General features: G+C 32.7%; 1 protein-coding gene across 22 annotated transcripts in view; it reads left to right on the top strand.

Moving 5' to 3' along the window:
• Positions 1-20,510, top strand: part of PTPRD (protein tyrosine phosphatase receptor type D) — a 1,529,902-nt gene that overhangs the window by 351,524 nt on the left and 1,157,868 nt on the right. For all 22 annotated transcript variants that reach the window (XM_057498672.1, XM_057498671.1, XM_057498666.1 and 19 more), the window contains exon 4: positions 1,452-1,501. The gene's annotated coding sequence lies outside the window, so the exon portion shown is untranslated. The remainder of the gene's footprint in view (positions 1-1,451; positions 1,502-20,510) is intronic.

The raw sequence follows: 20,510 nt of genomic DNA, 5'->3' as shown, positions 1-20,510 counted from the left end.
CAGAAAACAATAGGAGAATGAGCCTGGGAGGTCCACAAAGTTAATCCATGTGCACTGGGATTTGTAAAAGGAATGGCAATAGAGATGTATGTGGAGGGCCTAGTAAACAGTGTCTACCAACATGGGGACAGGAGACCTGGAGCAGTGGCCACTAACTTGAATGAAACAATGGATTGATAGTCAGAGAGAAAGACTACAGTCAGGTGTCTACCACCAATTAGTTCAGTGACTTTGACCAAGAAAGTCTGAGCATTTATTATTAAAGAGTTCATACTACACATACATTTCAATTTGCAGAATAAGAACAACACATTTTAATGGAAACATTTATACTTCGGTGATAGTGGTATTTTGGTTTCTGCTAACATTTCATCAGGAGAATATTAGAAACATGTTATTTCACTCTTCAAGTGCTGCTTTTTTGTGTCAGAATCATTTTCACACATGATAATCACTCCTAAGAGTTAAATGTAATTCCTTTGTCAGGTAAACTGTATTATGTAATGTTTCCTTCAATTACAGTAGAAAACAGTTGAAATAATTTAATGTATTGACCTCTGAGAAAAACATATCTTACTACCTATATGTAAGTTATCCTTGAGTTTTCTAAAGGGTTCTTAAATGCTACTAATTTATTCATTGAGGGTAGAAATGAAAACTTCAGTTTACTTTTTTATTGGTAAACATCACCTACCTAGAAATAAATATAATCAGGAGCTTAACAAATGCATTGATTAGTGAGTTGCCCTGAACATCTCTTGAAAAGTACATTAACTATTAAATATGATCACATGATGATAAACGAATGTTTGGATTTAAAGACAATAAGATTAACTAGTATTATATAGTATTATTGTTAAATATCTTAAATAATTTTAAATGTATAATAAACTGTAGAGTATTATGCAGCCTTAAAAATGATATTTATATTCATGCAGAGTTATGTATTATCCACAGATTAAAACAGATTAAAGGAAAAGAAAAAATAGGATTACAATATAATGACCACATTGGTATATGTGTGTACTACACAATGATAGCATATGTATATGTATGTGGGAATGTGTATTAAATGCTGCTAAATAAATGTAATTGAGGAGGTTCTTTAAAATATATATTCAGAGTACAATTTTGCTTGCAAATGTGCCCATCAGTCATACTCCCGCAAAGAAGCAAAGGAGACAATACAAATTTATGCTTTTTGTCATCTCTGTATTAAAGATCTCACATTAATTAATTTTAAATCACAGAAGTCTGATGTGAGCTGAATAATGGTAATGCTATTTCAGACAAATATTGTAGTCAAAAGCACTTGTCAAATTATATGTACACTAATTACTTATACAATAAAATATTTCACAATATTTAATCACTATTAAACATTTTATGATGCTTAAAATAGAATATAATACCAGTACTAATAAGAAATGTTTTTGGTTGTACTTTTCTAGGTCTCAGGGTGGTGAACTTCTTCTTTGAATTCCTAACCTGTGAGCTTATGGTAAGATTATAATTACTATGCTAAATTTTAGAGTTTTTTTCCCCCTTATTTCCCCTTCTTAATAGTGTCCAGTAAAAATATCAGTAAAGGAAATTTGCATAGTCCACTTGATACTTTACCATACTTTTCTTAAATGTTGAACAAACTGTGGCATTTTCTAGCAAATGTTTATGTTCTTGGGTAGCTTATAGTACTATAATCATTTGATAAAGTCTTTGATAAGTTTCTAAATTAATTTGAAGGTGTCATTTCAAAAGGTAAGGATTTATTCCCCTGAGAGTTCTTTGAACATGAATGACAATTTTATATATTGAGATTTCTATAGCGAGGTCTATTCAATGACAATGAATAGAGGCAATGAATTATTGAAAGTAAAACTTATTTTATCACCTGTCATGATTTGTCAAAATGGGTTCCTCAATGATAGCTTGAAGTCAGAGCTTTAGAAAGTTGCAAGTAAAATATGTAACCATGGCAATAGAAATGATAATAAATAACCTGTGACTTCTAAGGTTATTTTGGGGCATTATTTATTTGTTAGTTTCTGTGGTTAATGCATTCAACACCCTTTGTGAAAAGTGTGAATCTAGATAACACTTATAAATGATTACTACATAATACAAACAAGTGTAGGTTTGTTTTGTGAAACTGATGAAGTTGTATTTTAACAAGAGAATTTTCAAAGGTTATCTGTTTTTTAATGGTAAACATGATAAAGATTTAGCTTGTAATTGTTATATAAAATACAGATAATATGGGCATTTGCATATACATTTTCTACTTGGGAAAATAATATCCTTGGAAACACAAGCCAATTGACTAAAACTCTTGATGACTGGGTAATACAGCGTTATTGAAATGTAGCTTGAAGAAGTTGTTTTAAGTGACCTTTTGTCAACAAACCATATCTGGGCACTGTAAATTATACTCTTCTGTTACATTTTTAGAGACATTCAATATATGACTACTTAAAATAAGTGTCATGTAGAAGCAAGGGGAAATTCTTCCCTACCAAGTAGACTGCTGATAAAGGAAGACATTTTTATGAAACACATTATTTGGATATGCATAGAACTATAATTTATCCTTAGGAAGTATGTTTTAAGTTGTAACCTACATTTCACAAATATACCTGAATGAACTTTTCTCATAAATTATTTCAACTTAAAAAATGTGTCAAAATACCTGATTATTTATAGTTCATAATGCGTGATCAAAACCGAAAGTTTCTGTGATGACTGCCCTTGTACTGTTCACCATGTAAGAACTTATTCACTATGTAAGAATTTGTTCACCATGTAAGAACTTGTTCGTTATGCTTCAGAAGATTGGAGACTGACGAGAATTAGGCTTGGGGTGGACTAATGATTGTGCATTGAGCATTGAGTCCCCTATACAGAATTTTATTGTTGTTAACAACCATTTGATCAATAAATATGAGAGATGCCCTCTCAAAAAAAAATGTCAAAATGTTTTTAAAAATTTGTTATCTGTAGTTTTATTCTTACATGAACATATCATACATAGAGAAAATTGCTCATATCTGAAGTTCACAGTCTCAGTGAATTCTCACAAAATGAGCATAACCATATAACCGCACTCACATTAAAATATGAAAAGAACATGACAGAACCTTGAAGTTCCTCACCCCACCTTAATGCTCTTGTTTAGTAACTTACACCCATGGAGCATAAGCACTATATTCACTTCTAGGGTGGATTACATTGCCTCCTTTTTCACATTCTATGAATGATGTCACATAGTAGGTACTGCTTTGCTTCTTTTGTTCAACATGGCATTTGTAAGGTTATATGCAGTGGTAAATCATTTATTCTCAATTCTGTGCACTATTCAGCTGCGTGAATGCATCCAGTTATGATCGATCCTTTCTCCCACTTTCACGCATTTGTTGCCTCCAGACTTTGGCTCTTATGAATAGTGGTAGTATATCTTTTAGGAAGCACATGTGTATATTTTGCTGGGTGTACAGGATATGTATATGTTCTGCTTTAACTAGATACTGACAGTCTACAACGTGATTCTATCAATTTTTTGACAAAGGATGTGAGAGTTCAAGTTGTTCCATATACTCACTAATACTGGGGATTTTTCATCCTCCAGTTTAGCCATTCCAGTGTGTACACAGAGATATCTAAATGTGAATATCTAGAAGATTAATGATTTGCACTCCTGTTTTATGATTATTTGTCATATTTATGATGATGACTTGTCATGAGGATGTTCTTTTATAAAGTCTCTAAGTCTTTTGCTCTCTTTCTACTATTTTATCTACCCTTTTTATTAGCTTACCTATCCTTTATTATTGTATAATGGGTATTGAGCCCTCTATGCATGTATTCACTGATATTCTGGAGCTGTCTCATACTGATTCTCCAGAACCAACTGTTAGTGTCAAGAATTTGGAGAGCTGCGTGGTAGTTTGAAAACCTGCCTTGGTAGAAGTATTGACACCACATATATGGGCAACCACTAAAAAACAGGGCTTTATCTTTCCTTCTGGAGAACTAGTTGTTCAACATTTACTGGCACATCATCAGATATTTATGTTGCATATTAAACCACTTTGTGGATTTTCTCATTGTTTTCCTGATGGTGTTTTTGATGAATAGAAGTTCTTAATTTTAATCGACTCTAGCTTATTAGGTTTGTTTCTTACATGATTTGGGCTGTATGTGTCCTACTTAAGAAATATTTGCCTTTGCCATGGTTGCTAATATATTTCCCTCTGGCTTCTCTAAAAGTTTTATTGTTTGAAATTTGACATGTAATGATCTCCAGGTCTAAAAATATATTGTCCTATGTTATTGCACATTTAAGGTAGTTTGCTGGATATCTTTTCATTAGAAGAGTAGGTGCTCTGTGAATATCTTAACATTTTTATTGTAAAGTTCATATACAAACTTGAAAACATGATATTTATGTTTAATAATTTAACATAGCTATTTACCAGCAATTTGAAGTATTTTACATAGTTAATAAATGTATTTATGCATTGTCCACTATGTCTTGCACACCACGATCAGTTATGTGGCCGTAATTTTGAAATACATATTCAGCAACATGCAAAATTTTTTACTTTAACCTTTAATGTATTACAATAATTTATTTCTATTATATATTATTAGGTGAACTAAAATATTGTAAAATAATCTATAGAATCATTTTAAAAACTCAGAAAAATAGGCTAAACTTCAGACATTCAAATACAGTTATTAAATATAACTGCTTCTAAAATAGTTTAAAAAATTGCATAAACATATACTTTAAAAATAACAGCCATGAAGTACAGCCTAAAGAGTACTATTATATGCCTTTTATTAAGATTTTATTTGCTTTGTAATTTATGTATATATGTATTTTATGTATATAATTTATGTATATATACATAAAATAAGACAAATTATATATATAGTGTATGTATTTTATATATAAATAAATCACAAGGCAACTTTTATATGCATATATATTATATTGAGTTATAAGTTACTTGAAGTCAATAAAATATATATATATTTATACAAACAAACATATCTGTATTAAATTCTCCATACAAATACAGCACTGTTTTGTTCCTGATAGGAATGACAGCATAAAAATCAGTATTGTTGCTTCCTTAAAATTCTGAGTCAGTCATGCAAATGTGTATGTTTGCCAAAAATTGTGTTGTCCTATTATGCATTCTTTTTGAATTGGCATGTGTTTTTCCTCTTGAAGTAATCATCTTGATTTAAATACATTTTCTCCATAACAGTTGAAATATTTGAAAGATGTACTGAAACATAATGGAATGAAATAATTATTTTAAGTTGGGAAGTTGAATAATATCAGTATGTTCCCATCAAATTTAGACTTTTTCTTTTTTAATCTCTGGGTCCCTAGTCCAAGCCATTTTATTGACTTCAAGTAACTTATAACTCAAACAATGGAAGTGCTAAAGTAAATCATTTAACAAATTATCTGTAATAGTTATTATTTTTTAAATCTTTTGATGAAAAATCTGAGAAAAATTAGTGGGTTATAGACTAAAATGCTTGATACTAAGGAAAGATGGTATTTCATTTATTTTCTATATTGGGAGGGCATAGAACTCATATCTGAGCTTTTCCATTTAGACATTGTTGTCTGTCTTAGGTAGCCAAAAAATGAAAGATGGAGTGCGTACTAATTAAAAGTTAACTAGGTGATTTTTATTTTTACTAAATTACTGATCTCTGTAGAAAATGAAAGCCTGAACACAGGATCGTATCTTGATGACTGGTCCTAACTCCGTGTAGTGTTATTAGGTCTGATCTCCAGTAGACATTTCAAATAGGTAAATAATGAGTTTATATGTGAAATACAACATAGAATAAACAAATAAATGTTTCAGATTTTAATTCACAAAGATGTCTTTGAAAGCAAATGATAGTTAAAAGGGAAAAAATGCGCTAGAAACTCAGACCACAAATTCAAGCAATTAATGCCATGTAAAAACACTTTACTTGATTTTCACAGAGATGACAGAGCTTACAAAGTTCAGACATATAATTAACATACTGCATGAAGGAAAATGGTAGAATCTGAAGAATTATAAACATGTAGAATGTGTTATTATGCATAATTTGAACCAAAAATTAAAAGTCTCAATTATGCAATAAAATTCTAATATGAGAGCTTGAAAACCCTTTAATAGTAAAAAAGAAAAGGCAAATAAAAAGTACAACTAAAAAGTTTTCGTAATACATAAATGCTGAATGAACTTGAGAATAAATGCATTGGACACACAAAATACTCTATTCTTTTAGTCTCTATTTAATAATATATGTATTACATTTGATTGTTAAAGTACAGTGTTACAATCCCCCCACTAAATAATGTATAAATATTTTCTAGTCCCTGGCACAATATTTGGCAATAGCAGATGCTTTCTGAATTTTTGCTATTTAGAAAATCATTGTATATAAACTAGAGAGAAGTTACTGAGTTTCTTTCTCTAAATCAAACATATGTTTTCTCAAATGCATCCCCTTTCAAACCTTCATCCCCTCCTGCCCCCTCTCTTCCATTAACAAACATTTATGAATAACTTATGTACTGGGAGGATGGCTAACTCATGTTACAGTGGTGTAGAAGACAAAGATTGTATCTTTGATTTCATGGTTTAATGAGGTAAAAAAAAGGATTAAGTAAATATAAAATCTCCATTTTGATAAATGTTATGATGGAAACATTCTCAAATATGGTTTAACTTGGACAGGGACTGATTCTTTAAGCTAACATTTTAAAGGAAAAATGGAGTTCACAACATAAGGAGATGGGGAGATAAAGAGTTATATACAGATTTCTGAGATTTGAAGAAAAGAGGAGCTTGGAATGTTCAAGAAACTAAAAGAATGCTAGTGTGGCCAGAGCATAGTAAGTAGAAAGGAGAGGGGCTTGAGATGAGGTAAGCCTTGTAGGTCATGATAAGTATATTGGATTTTATTGTAAATGTCATTAGAAGCCTTTGAATGTTTTGAAGCAAAAATGTGTAGTAATTCCTTTTATGTTTTAAGGTAAGTGCTTTCTGGAGAATGAATCAGTGGAAAGTAAGACTACAAGCGGGAAGATCATTTAGGAAAAGACTTTAACAGGCTTCCAAGAAAGAGAGATGCGATAACCTGGTCCAGGGTGGGATCACTGAGATGGATTTGCAGTCTGTTTTGGAGGCAGAACCAAAAGGACTTAAGAATGATTGAACATAGAAAGTGAGAGAAAAAGAGACAGCAAGTGTGAGGAAGAGATTTGAGCAACTGGTTGTACAACAAAACCATTCACAGCAGAGTTGGTCAAGATGGAATTGGGAGGCAGGCTCTAGTAAAAGAATAAATAACTACATTTTGGAATCAAAAATGTACTGCCTCACTTCTGTCTATTCAGGGTGAGATTTGCAATTGTTACTTCAGATGCAAACCAAATTAGGAGTAGGGAATGAGGATTCAATACTAGACATTCTCAGGATTCACTAAAGCCAATGATATGGCAAACCAGTCTATTACAGCTAATTTTCCTGGGCTGACATTTGTAGGAGTATGTATGAATTAACGCTGTAAATGCATATGGTAACTATGGGGACCTAAGCATTCTGTGAAGTGGGGCTGAGATTAAATATATATTTAATGCAACAGATTTTGACAATTTTTGAATTATAAAATGAGGCCTATCGTGAAGTCTAGTCAGTATATGGAAGGAAAGGGGTAGCAAGGGGAAGGAAGAGAAAATGTTATTTCTGTGAGCACAGAATTTATAACTTGAACATGACCTCTCACAGTTGAACCTAAGCAAAAGTAGAAATGCCATGGCAGGAGGAATTTACTAGAATAAGTGGAAATTGAAAGGTTATAAACTTCTGTCATCACTTTTATCCTTTCTAGAAAATTACATCTCAACGTGAAGGAATCAAGCAGAAGAGAAATGAAAACAGCATTTTTCCACATCTTATTAACTTCCAAAGAGATTTCTATACATTAATATCAGCCTTCTTTGACATCATTGAAAACACTGGATACCAAAACTTTTCTGCCATTCCTATTATCTATTTATCTGTTAGGGTAAGACTACAAATTGCCATGCAATTGTTTGCAGCATGCAATCCCTGCTGCCATTTTCACTTACTTAATAGCATAACTGTATCATATTTTACGTCCATCTGCAATTCTAAAATCTGACCTATAATCTGACAAATTTTACCTGAAAATTTAACCTTAGGAATTTTTTTTGCTTTTAGTTCAGACCATCCCAATCTTTGTTAAAATAAAATATTTTATGGATATGAAATAGAGAAATCTATATTTTTTTATAGACAGAAGCTATCATGGGATCATCATCTCTGGCATTCTGAATCTTAGTCCAGTATATATCTAACTATAGCCTTGAGATCAGCATATGATATTTAGTCATTATTAATAGATACAGATAAACTTGGCATTTTATCATATAGCTTTTCATTCAAGGAGCTCCTCTTTACCCGTGATAACCATAATTTATGTCTGCAACAGAAGAATAATAAGCAAGGAAATTAAAATTAATTATCTCACAGCTTTTCTCTATCGATTATATGTACTGGTGGTCCTGACTGACCATGGTACAAAAGCAATACACATTTAGTAGAAACCATACTTGGAATTTTAGATTTCTATTTTTTTCCAGACTATTGATATGCAGTAGGATACTCTCTCATGGTGTTGGCCAGCGGCAGTGAGCCATGGCTCCTGGTCAGCTACACAGTCACCAGGGTAAACAACTAATACACTTAAACCATTCTGTACGCATGCAACTATTCTATTTTTCATTTTCACTATAGTATTGAATAAATTGCATGAGATGTTCAAGACTTTATTATAAAATATGTGTCGTGTTAGATGATTTTCCCCAGCTGCTAGCTAATGTAAGTATTCTAAGCATGTTTAAGGTAGGCTGGGCTAAGCTGTGATGGTGAGTAGGTTAATTGCATTAAATGCATTTCTGACTTCAGCTTTTTTCAACTTATGATGGGCTTATTGCGATGTAACCCAGTGGTAAATTGAGGACAATCTGTATTGAAATTTTAATCTCTGATTCAAATAAATAGGCTAAATATGCTTATTTGAAATCTATTGTTTCTTGGTATATTCATATATTCAGTTAGTGTGTTTCAATGTCTAATTATTATAAAAATGCAAATATAGTCTCTTTAAAACACTCCAGACTATGCATTCATTTTAGCTATTGCATCTTATTCCAATCTGGTGAGTTACAAGGAGAGATAATGTCACTATGAAAATCTTGTTATCTTGAAATAAATGTTAAAAGATGTTCAATTGATTTTGTTATATTCAAAGAGATTATATATATATATATTTTTTTTTTTTTTGTATTCTTTTTAATTTCTTTTTTGTTTTATTGTTATCTTTGATATACAATCTTATGAAGGTTTCACAAGAAAAACAATGTGGTTATTACATTCACCCTTATTATCGAGTCCCCCCCATACCCCATTACAGTCACTGTCCATCAGTGTAGTAAGATACCACAGAGTCCCTATTTGTCTTCTCTGAGCTACATTGTCTTTCCCATGACCCCACACACACCATGTGCCCCAATCAAGAGAGGGAATATATTTTTTAAGTTAAATTGATCAGTCTTTATTATCTGCTTAAAGTAAGGTCATGATTATTTTAGTCCATAAGCAAATTATCACAATAAATTTTAATGGTGTCAATAAGAACTTGGCATAGAAATTCTGCTGGTTCCATAACTCAGTTACCAGGTGCTCTGGGATGGCAATGATCTGTACCATTGTAAAAGGAAATGGAAGAAGATGGAGGGTGGAGAAAGGTTGAAGAGGTTGAGGAAAATTTATTATTACTCCAAAAGATATAGCAACTTTTAACAGATACAATAATTATTATTCTCTTAATGTGTCTATCGTCCTGGATATTTATATTTGTAGGAGGTAATGGTGTGTGTGTGCATGTGTGTGTATGTGACATAGAGAAAGATAGAATACTGATATTCTGAGTATTTTGAAGCAATGTAATTGGGACCCACCTCCCCACTACCTTTGCCTCCACTGTGAGAATGCCATTTAGTAATATCTGTGAATCAATAGCCAAAGCATAAGTCTGAACATCTGTAATTTGGGGCAATGCTAATTTTATTTTCCAAACATAAATTTTTTAAATGAGCTGTTTCTCCAGCTATAAATTGTATAAATTGAACTTAATTAAAATAGACTCTCCCTGAAAGTGTCATATGGAAAATATTAGGAAAGAGGGGCTTTTTATTTTCATGAGTGTCTGAAACCAAGAGTTAAGATGTTGAAGTGTTTATTTCTCTTATTACAAGTGATAATGCTTATAGTAAACTAATACCTAAATTCAAACAAAAATCATTGTCAGGTTTTTCTGTAATCTTAAGAGATTCTAACATGTCTCTAACTAATAAGATTGGTTTCCCATATTCATAGCATCTGTATTTCTACTAGGGGATAAAACTGTTGTAGAGATGGAATTACTATAGCATCGTTATTTTACAGTGTGTCTGTTTCTAGTAGCTGTGTAAAAATGTTTTTCATTGTAAACATTGACTTTTTTCACTTTACAGATGTATTTTTCTAAACTAGAAATAATTGGAACACATACATATTTACATACTATATTTAAATATATTTTTATCTATCAACCCAATTATCAAAGTAAAATTCTTTTAATTATTCATAAAACTTAGTCTGTGGACTTTTATAGCTCCTTAAAAGTAGCATTAAGGAAGTCCAATGTTCTTCTAATGTAAATTTCAAGCATGACAGGTAAAATGTTACATAAAAGGCCTACCAAGCAAAATTGTTTTGAATACTATTTCTAGAGCATTTGCCCACCCATGAAATAGAGATGTAACTTCAAAAGTTTCAGGTCAAACCTCAGCATCAGGTAAAAGTTGAATATAAATTAAGAATGAAATCCAATATATTTGGGAAAGACTTCATTTTCTTCTTGGGAAATCAAAGGCCACACTTAGTAGATTTGGTATGAAATTTCCCAAGTAAAAACAAAACAAAACAAAAAACTCCCAGACTTTGCCAAAAACACATAACCAAAGCACTGGCTTATTCAGGTTTTATTTTAAATTTTTGGAAAAAAATTTAGTTAAGAGTATACAAAAGACATTGTGCCTATTCTGAAGGACACATGGAGAAAGGATTCCACCAGGGCCCAAACATATGAGAATATTTATTCCTTAATGTGTTCAACACAGACTTTTTAAAAGTAAACATGTGTACAACACCATGGCAGTCACTGCGCTACAGGCTAAATAAGAGCTCATTTTGGAACTCCCCAGTCAGTGAAGGGTAAGGACATGTGTATATATAAATTATCAGTCAGCCTAACAACAGCAGTAAGATTTATGGAGCATGCAAAATGTGCCAGCCAATGTACTAAATCTTTTACAACAATTATTTCATTTAATCCTTGTAATACCACTGTGAGAGATGGACTGTTTTCCAGCAAAACTGAGATTACGAGAAGGTATGAAACTTGCTTAAAACCTCACCCCATGGAAAAATGTAATGGTTGATAGATCCTATTAGAAAGATATCAATCAAATGTTATAGAAAAGGCTAGGATGATAATGCCTGCAGGAGTCTGTGAAGGCATCTCCCTTGTGGGTGCAAAATTTGAGCTGGGTCTTATAGAAAGAATATGAGATTTGGTAGGTAGTGAAGGTAGATAACGGGAATGTTTCCATCTAATAAGATTTTCTGGGAGGATAGCCTTCTGGCCTTCCATTTTGTTATTTATAACATGTGATAATGGGAAAACACAGTTTCTCAGGCTTTTTGAGTTCTGGAATTTTATGCTCCTATTTTATTTACTGGCCATAAAAAAAAATGAGCCTTCTGAGTAAATTTTGGAGCATCTGAGACTTTTGCCAATATACCACTGATTCTCCAGAACGAAGAAACATTTCTTTTATCTGATACGTTGATAAAACATCATCTGTCTTCTCCAAAGATACCTAGCTCTGAGTAGAAGTTTCCACCCTTTAAAGGAGAATTGAGAGAATGCTCCGATAGTAACATAATGGGGACAGCTTAGCCGATCTATGGTAGTTGTCGATAGCCCAGGATTCTATATTCTATAACTCAAATCACTTCTATTTAGGGCTCTCTTTCTTTTTTCCCCCCAAATATTTCCCAGTTACTTCTGGAAATATCACATTTTAGGTTTAGAAGGAGTTCCCTTTGTCACGTGGAAAAAGCCAGGATATGCGTGACCCCCAGAAAGATGTTGTAGAGTCTTAAGGGAGTAGTCAGCAACAGGAAGGTGGCTGTGATTGGACAAGCCCGTCACCGGGGGCCTTCTCCATATGGAACAGTGAGTGAACAGTCAGGATGAATTTGTTAGGAAGGTTTTCCAAAAGCCTTATAGTTTCTTATCAGACATTAGCATAATTTATTGACCAAGAAAAAATTGGAAAATGTCCGTTTTCATTTAAAAGAGAGTTTTAAAAAAATGGAACAAACTTACAAAAGTTAGTACTGCAAATTAGAGCTTTCAGGACCTAAGTAGCTGGAAAGGCTAGTACAGGCAAGGTGATCCTAATAATACAAATACATCTGTTTTTATAAGCATTTTAAGTATCTGAAGTAATTGCAGTCACATACACCAAGGCAATTACAAGTGCACATTAGTGAGACAATATTTCTGTGATGCAAGTTATTGCAAGAGTCAGAGGGACATTCTTAGGCATTTGAAAGTGGTGCCTTGGCATGTAGAACTGAAGATGTACATTTGGAATTCATGGCTTTAAAGTGTTGTATTTGAAATCATGCAAATGAACAGCTTTCATACTAGAAAGAAGAGAGTCAATAAAGCTTGGACATTGGAGAAGATACAGAAGAGTACAGTATCAGAGAAGCAACAGGGATAAAAGTAGTTTCTCAAGCCTGGGGTCCTGTGTTCAAATGCCAGCTCAGCCATTTACTCTTTGGGTACTGGGCAAGGTGGTTATACTCTCTGCTTCCAGTTACTCATTTCTCAAAGGGACGGTTATAATAGTTCCTAAATGATTATTTAGCTCATTGCAAATAATACTGATGATGTTAATGAAAGCAACAACTTCAGGAAAAGACCATTGGACTTAGCCAGGAGAAAGTCATTGAAATCTTAACTCATTAACACATTCAGATCTTTTCTAAAATAAGTGTTTAACAAGCTGATGTATATGAATATGTGACTATGTGCCAATTACACAATGTAATTGTGCAACAAGATCATTTACGTGAGTATTCTTAGTTGCTAATAATAATAATAGTACAAATGTAAATACTCCCTTGAATACTGTTTATCAAACCAAAAACATTTAAAGGAACCATCTACATGTTTTTGTATTAAGCAAAGGAAGTAATAGAAATAATTCAAAAAATACTTTAACTCATTTTAAGAACCTTGGGTGTTCCTGTCTTTATGTTATCTGAGAGAAAACATAGTCTTAAAATCTTGCCTTAAGACAGTATAATTATACTAGAAAAGAAACCTGAAATATTTAGCTGTATATTTAAAAAATCCCTTATTTTTAAGAGATGAGATATGAAAGAATTCAATGAAAAAATTACATAGGTGAAAAATTATCTGTAAAATAAATGCAGGAACATAGTGTAAGGGAGGGCAGTGATTGTATAGTTTTCGAATGATGGAACCTTAGCTATTTGATGCTTACAGACACCATTTCCAATCAAAAGCACATCTCTCATAATGACCACTCCATTTGGGTAGATTCACCACCAGAATAATAAGAGTTCAGAGACTACTCCTACAGTCTGCCTACGACCTTTCTCTTTAATTCAGGAATGGTGTAGGTAATAAAATAATTATCACGAGGTAATACTACGTTGTGAAGGAAAAAAATCATTAATCTGCTCCTAAATGCTATGTTACTCTGTTTATCAAAAAAACCCCACAAGATTAACTTACGTTTTCTGAGAGTAGGAAACCGGAGAATTAAAGGTACTAATATTTATTCCAGTCAACATCAGTGAATGTATCTGAAACAAAAATAACTTTAAAATATTGCTTAACAAAGTACTTTCCACTCATTTATTCAAATTCTGTGAAATTCCTAGAGAAAATAATTACATAACTTGAAGACACAGAAAATATTCTAATATAATCTTAAAAGTTTTCTTTATGGAACTGGACTCAACATATGTATTTTCATCCACTTAATTGAACTTGTGTGAAATGAATCACTTTTACATGAAATGGACACTATACTAATGCTACTGTAATGATCAGGTTATCTTTCATCTATGAAAATATAAATGATAAATATTTGAACAAATCTTTTACATGCTTAACCAAATATAAACATATTTGTTTTACTATATTGTTGATTAGTTGTTTAAATGCTCAAGCTTTCAGGAAACAGTGACAAAATTGTCTTCAGTATGAGCTCTTCCTTTATAAATTCTGTACCATATGAAGACATTTTCCCCCTAAAATTAGGATTTAAAAGAAAAAGAAAACATGAAGAAGCAATACACTTATTAGGATTTAGTGACAGAGAATACAAAGAATTGAGAATACAGATCAAAAATCATAAAAAGCAGAGTTAACAATATCTTCCTGTTCTCTTTAACAGTTATTGTACACACCTTGCCAATAAATATAACTTCTTATGATTGTGCTCACCATCATCTCTAAGCTGAGCTGCTCAGTAAATTAATTCCATTCCCTACTTTAGTTTTTCTTATGTCAAATTTTGAAGGCAGCCTGTGAAGTATGATTAAGAGTGTTTTTGAAAAGAGGTGGTAGATCATAACACAGGACTTTTAAAACCACTGTGTAAGCATAATGGTTTAGATCAGTTGTGTGCAAATGTGGTGTGCACATTTCCCAGAGCTAGCTTGTCAAAACACAGAATTTCAGGTATTCCTGTCATCCAGAGTGTCTGATTCAGTAGATTTGGAGTAAAGCCTGGTTAGTAACATTTTAATCAGTATTCCTACATGATTCTGATGCAAGTTGTTTTTAGATCACCTTTTGGAAACTAGAACAGATTATATTTTTATATGGAAAGCAAACTGGGGAGAAAATAAGGAATATAAAAAATGTGAAGAATGGAAAGTAGTAAGGGAAAATCTCTAGTTTTGTACTGAAGTACTTCTGCATTTTTATTTAATCTTCACAAAATCTCTGTGAGAATACTTTACTGCCTCCATCTCAGAATAAAAATATGAGACTCAAAAGGAAGGGATGAGTGGATAGGTAAGAAATAAATCATTTAAGCAACAACTCAGAGGTTAACAATTTGTTTGTTTGTTTTTGTGTTAATTACCATCCTAAAAGCCAGGTATCAATTAAAAACTAAGAAAAAAAAATGCACCAGCCAACCACCCTAGTAAAACCCCGTGAGTACATGTGTACATATGTACACCCCACAAATCTTGTTCATCACTTGAAACTAATGGCTACAGCTTTGTTTACAATATTTATTATGCCTTTAATGCTCCAGAAGGTTCTACTAAATCCAACACAATGTACTTTCTCTTTAACACTTTGTGAGCACATACCACCAATAAATCCAACTTCTTAGAATTGTGCTCACTTTGATCTTCAGAACATTTTATAGAGAAGGCACTTTTATTTTGTCTAAAATGTTTCTTTGTGTCCACAAGTTGAGTAAACTTTGAACTACTTAGCCAATTATCAAAAGTCAATTTTGGTTTTATGAAAATTCAGTTAAAATAATCTGCTCTTGAACTATAAAACCTTAAAAATTGTCATTTCCCATTGCCTGAATTTAGAAGTGGGGCAAGAGGTTTAGAGTGACTGGCTTCTATTTCTCCTCTTCTTTTGAACTTCTTAAGGTCTTCTCTTTAGAAAGTTATTAACTAATGCCATTACATAATGCTTTCTCCAAGGAATGAGGAAAAAAAATAAACATAAGCAATGTTTCATTTTTAGTATCCATTGCAAGATTTAATCTTGGATAGTATATTTACCTCCTGGAATCACATTTTTATCTCCCTCTTTTCATGAATGCTTATCTGCTAGTTGGTACTAAAATACCACTACCTGATGATTAATATTTTGAGTGAAATGCGTTCACATGTGATACCTCTCAAAAACATTTATATTTTAATTGTGAAATTAAAAAAAATCATGTTTCATTTAAAAAGTATTTTAATCATAGAGTAAAGAGAAGTGAATCAAACATTATGACCCTGTGGTTTAGTAATGAGAATATTTTTAATTATCTGATGGAGGAAAACTAGCATTCTATCCCAACACATTTACAGTAAAAGTGTTACATATTTTTGACTAATTGCCATGCCAAATCCTCAGTCAGAATCTCTGAACTTTGCTCAGAGATTTGTTTAAATCTATACTCAACCCTCAATCTTTCTACCAACTGCTGGAGTAGCACATAGGCCTTTTCACCCATTTTCCCCCAAATCCTCATAGTCAGCATACTTTTGGAATCCTGAGGCCACCACAGGTTGTGTAAAATATGTTAGGTGACTAACAAAAACATCAAGATGGACAATACATGCAAGAAAAATGAAGTTCGAGTTCTGATGTGCACTTTTAACTAATATTTATGAAAAGTTGGTTCAGTGATGTTTACTTATAAAATGCCTCACATAAATCCATTAGATTGAATACATATGGACTATCTCTTCTTCACACCTTTGAATAGACTGTTCCTATCTTGCTAGCACACACATAATTCTGATTAAATAAATTATCCATTTGTGAATCCCTCAGGCTTAACTTTTAATACTTACTCTGTATTATTGCCACACTATATCTAGCGTCTTCCTGCTCCCAACATATCAGAAACAAGTACTTTAATTGCTAAGACTTTTCCATTTGTCTAAAGGCAAACTTAACCTCTATAGAAATGTGTATTTTATCTTGCTCCCTATTTGATATACTGTGGATATCTGGAAGAATCAAGATTAGACTTTTGTTGATTCGACTTGTTGATAATGAGATGGTTGGAAATGCAGTAAATGTATTTTTTTAAAAAGCTTTAAGGAATATTTAAGCTTACTAAAGTCTTTCAACAGAACATATTTAATTCTGGTAGTAATAAAAATGGATGGGATTTCTTTGGAAAGCTTAGCAGAATTCAGCTCTAATATGTCAGCTTTACATGACAGATTATTAATAAACTGCCACTGTTATCACTTGATATCAATCTTTGGTGACTGCCTTTTTTTGAACTTGAAACTCAAATGTGTTTCTTAAAGTAATCTTCACTTATTGGGTACCAGCTTTTTCTTTTAAATACATTTTTTTCTGCTCTGTAGAAATTATAGTTCCGCTTAATTAGTGGTTTCAATTTCATTATATTAATAAATTCCAAAAATCACTAGGGCATTATGTGACTTCACATAGAGAGATAGAGGGATTTATTTTTTAATTGCTGTTGTTGTTTTTTTGTTTTGTTTTCATTTGGTGAAGATGAAGAGAAAGAAGAATAAGAATTAAGAATGAGGATTTACTTTAAACTTGGTACCTGCCTTAATAAGGAGATTGATAAAATCCATTTTCTCAACTAACTCCCCAATGTGTTTACCATTTTCTCTCTTTGGTTCACCTATCCCTGTTCTAGATGCTCATTTTCTATTGCCCCTACCTTCACTCATTTAACAAAACACATTGAGTATCTGAATGAAATAGGCATTGTGCTAGTTTTGGAAAACTAAAAGGCAATGAATGGACAGCGCCTGCAGAGAATTTATAGTCAGGAGAGCTTACAGGGTCTCAGGTCATCCTCCAGGGGCAAAGGGGCCATCACCACAGGAAGTTCTCTATGCTGTATATCGAACCTTTAGCTACCCATCAAAGGAAAGTTTAAAACTTCTTTACATTAAGTTGTAATTAGTGGATTAAGGGACATAGCGTCTGATGATGGTAAAGGAAGTGTGCGTAGTGTCATAGAGAGCTCAAAGAAAGCAGAAAAATCTACATGTGTATGAGGTGTGATTCACTGATTTGTATGTAAGCAGTGTATGTTACTCTCATCATCATAGCTGAATGGTGAATGTCAAAACTGTTGGGCAAAGCTGAAAACAAGTATCTGTAATTTCAGGTATTCATCAGTATTTTCTAGGCACTTACTAACTGCACACCACACACTCTGCTGACTGATTTTGTACAGCTAAGAGAGTACTATTTTTGAAATAAAACTTAAGTATATAAAAGATGGATTAGCAGAGTATTTGTGGGACTCAGGAAGCCTGATGCTCCTTATATTTAATTGTGTGACCTCACACCAGTAATTTATTTCTTCAGGTCATCCATTTCTACAAAGATAAAACAAGGAAGATTAGTGTAATGTGAATTCCGAAACCTTCAAAGCTTTAAATTTAATTATTCTTAATGTATCAGTTGAGATGCTTTTGGCCACAAGTAACAGGAAACTAACTTGCTTAAATTCTGAAAAACGTTTATTATCATACATTACAAGAAGTTGAGCAGTTGCATCGTTCCATGAATGATTAATTCAGTGACTCACTGCCATCGTAAAGGATCTAGGTTCTTTCCATCTTCGCACTCTGTCTCTTGTCCTGAGTTCCCTCAATACTGAAAGATACCTGCCATTTTCAGTTTTCTCCTCCAGACACAAGATCCTCAATAGAAGAAAAGGGGTTTTGCCTTCTTTGTTTGTCTTTTAGGATTAAGGAAGCTGTTTTGAGATGTCCCCCTGACTACCTGCTGCCAGTAAATATCCCTTCACATCTCATTGATCAAATGTGTCACATGTCTCAGCAAAAAGGAATCAATTATTGTTGACTTAAACCAATCATGTTTACCCTCTGCATCTGAAAATGTGCCCTGCTTCCACAGAAGCTCAAGGCTGCACAGAGAAGGAGGGAGCTAAAAAAATTCATGGTCCCTTACGAAGGAGGAAAGGAGGGGTGGTTCATGGCCAGGCATCTGGTGGTATCTGTTATACTTACCATACTTTGTTAGTATACTGCATTCTTCCTACATGAAGATTTTTTATTTTCCCTGAGGACAAAACAAATGGTGGGTCCACTTTAGATTGAAAAGAATCCAAATATATGCAAATTAAGTTAAATAGATGATAGCCTATAATAAGTAGGCAGTTCTTATTGTTTACATTCATATCCTTTCTCAAGAGCCTTTATTGGCTCCTCATATTCAATCGGAAAGATTTTAAATGCACATAATACAGATTTTGTCACTCTGGAATCACACAGCACTGGTCCAATCCACGCCACATGCATGCCTGTGCCATGTGCTTTCCAGCTACTGCATTCGCCCCTGCTATTCTCTCAGCAGGACAACTGCATCCCAGAGGTCGCTAATGCTCGCTGTAATTCTTCCTTGCATGCGTATTTGACTGACGGGAAAGGAGTTACTCTCCTATCATTCCCTCCCGTGTTAGTGATTCCCTCCACTCTTTCTGTGATGTGTTCCACGAATCCTCAGATGTCCGGTTGCTCTTCATTTTTCCATTGAGCTTCTGACCATATTCCTATTAGATTATTGTGTGGTGTCACCTTTACTTGATGATCTCTTTCTGAACTGCACTTGATACTTTCTGAGGGTAAAGCCAGTGTCCTTGCTTTTTTGTATTTGATTCTGTGAGAACTGGCATAAGGCAAGTTATTGTGTATTTACTAGAGTGTGTGCCTGGGCAACAGATGGTGTTAGAGTCAGTGTACATAAACCAAGCAAATAGTGGGACTTTTTCTTTTTCCATGATAAGGAAAGAAGATACCCTAGAGAAGTGTTTCTCAAAATTTTCAACAAATGTCAAGATATTTTGCTACCCAAGAATTTGACCTACAAGAGACAGTCTGCAGAATATAATTAGTAATGACCCACTACATATGCAAACTTTTTAAAATTATGGTTTTTAATCTTGTAAAATCATGCTAATTCCATATCCTATAGTGTTTAGTCTTTTAAACCACTGATAAATCTATATTCTAAGTTATAAAGTATCCAGGGTTTTTTTAGTATAAAATAATATTTATCTATTATTGCATAAATATATATAATCAATTATATGTACATAGAATCAATTTTCTAAATGTATGTAGAATCAATTTTCAGAAAAAATCACCTTGTTTATCCTGATATCCTAAGCATATCATCATATACAAAGGGGTTGAATTCTGTAATTAAGTGTGGATTTCAGATTAGAAAATCCATGAGAACATTTTGTACACAACACCATTGCTTATTGTTGTGTTATTGAGCAACTAATTTAAACTTGCTGTACATTAAACAAACAAAATCTTTCTTTTTTTACTATTATTTACCTTCATCTCTCTCTCTCTCTCTCTCTCTCTCCATATATATATATATATATATATATATATATATATATATATATATATATATAATTGTTTTTGAAAAGTTAATGTGCACATTTTCATCTTCTTGAATTCAAGGGTTCATATAAGCAAATCTAAAATTTAGAAGAGTTTTATTTGTGTTGTTCC

This window comes from Manis pentadactyla, chromosome 3 (assembly GCF_030020395.1).
Source record: "Manis pentadactyla isolate mManPen7 chromosome 3, mManPen7.hap1, whole genome shotgun sequence".
In the NCBI taxonomy this organism is placed as follows: Eukaryota; Metazoa; Chordata; class Mammalia; order Pholidota; family Manidae; genus Manis; species Manis pentadactyla.
The sequence above is the reverse complement of the archived record's forward strand: the minus strand, read 5'-3'. Positions and strand labels throughout refer to the sequence as shown.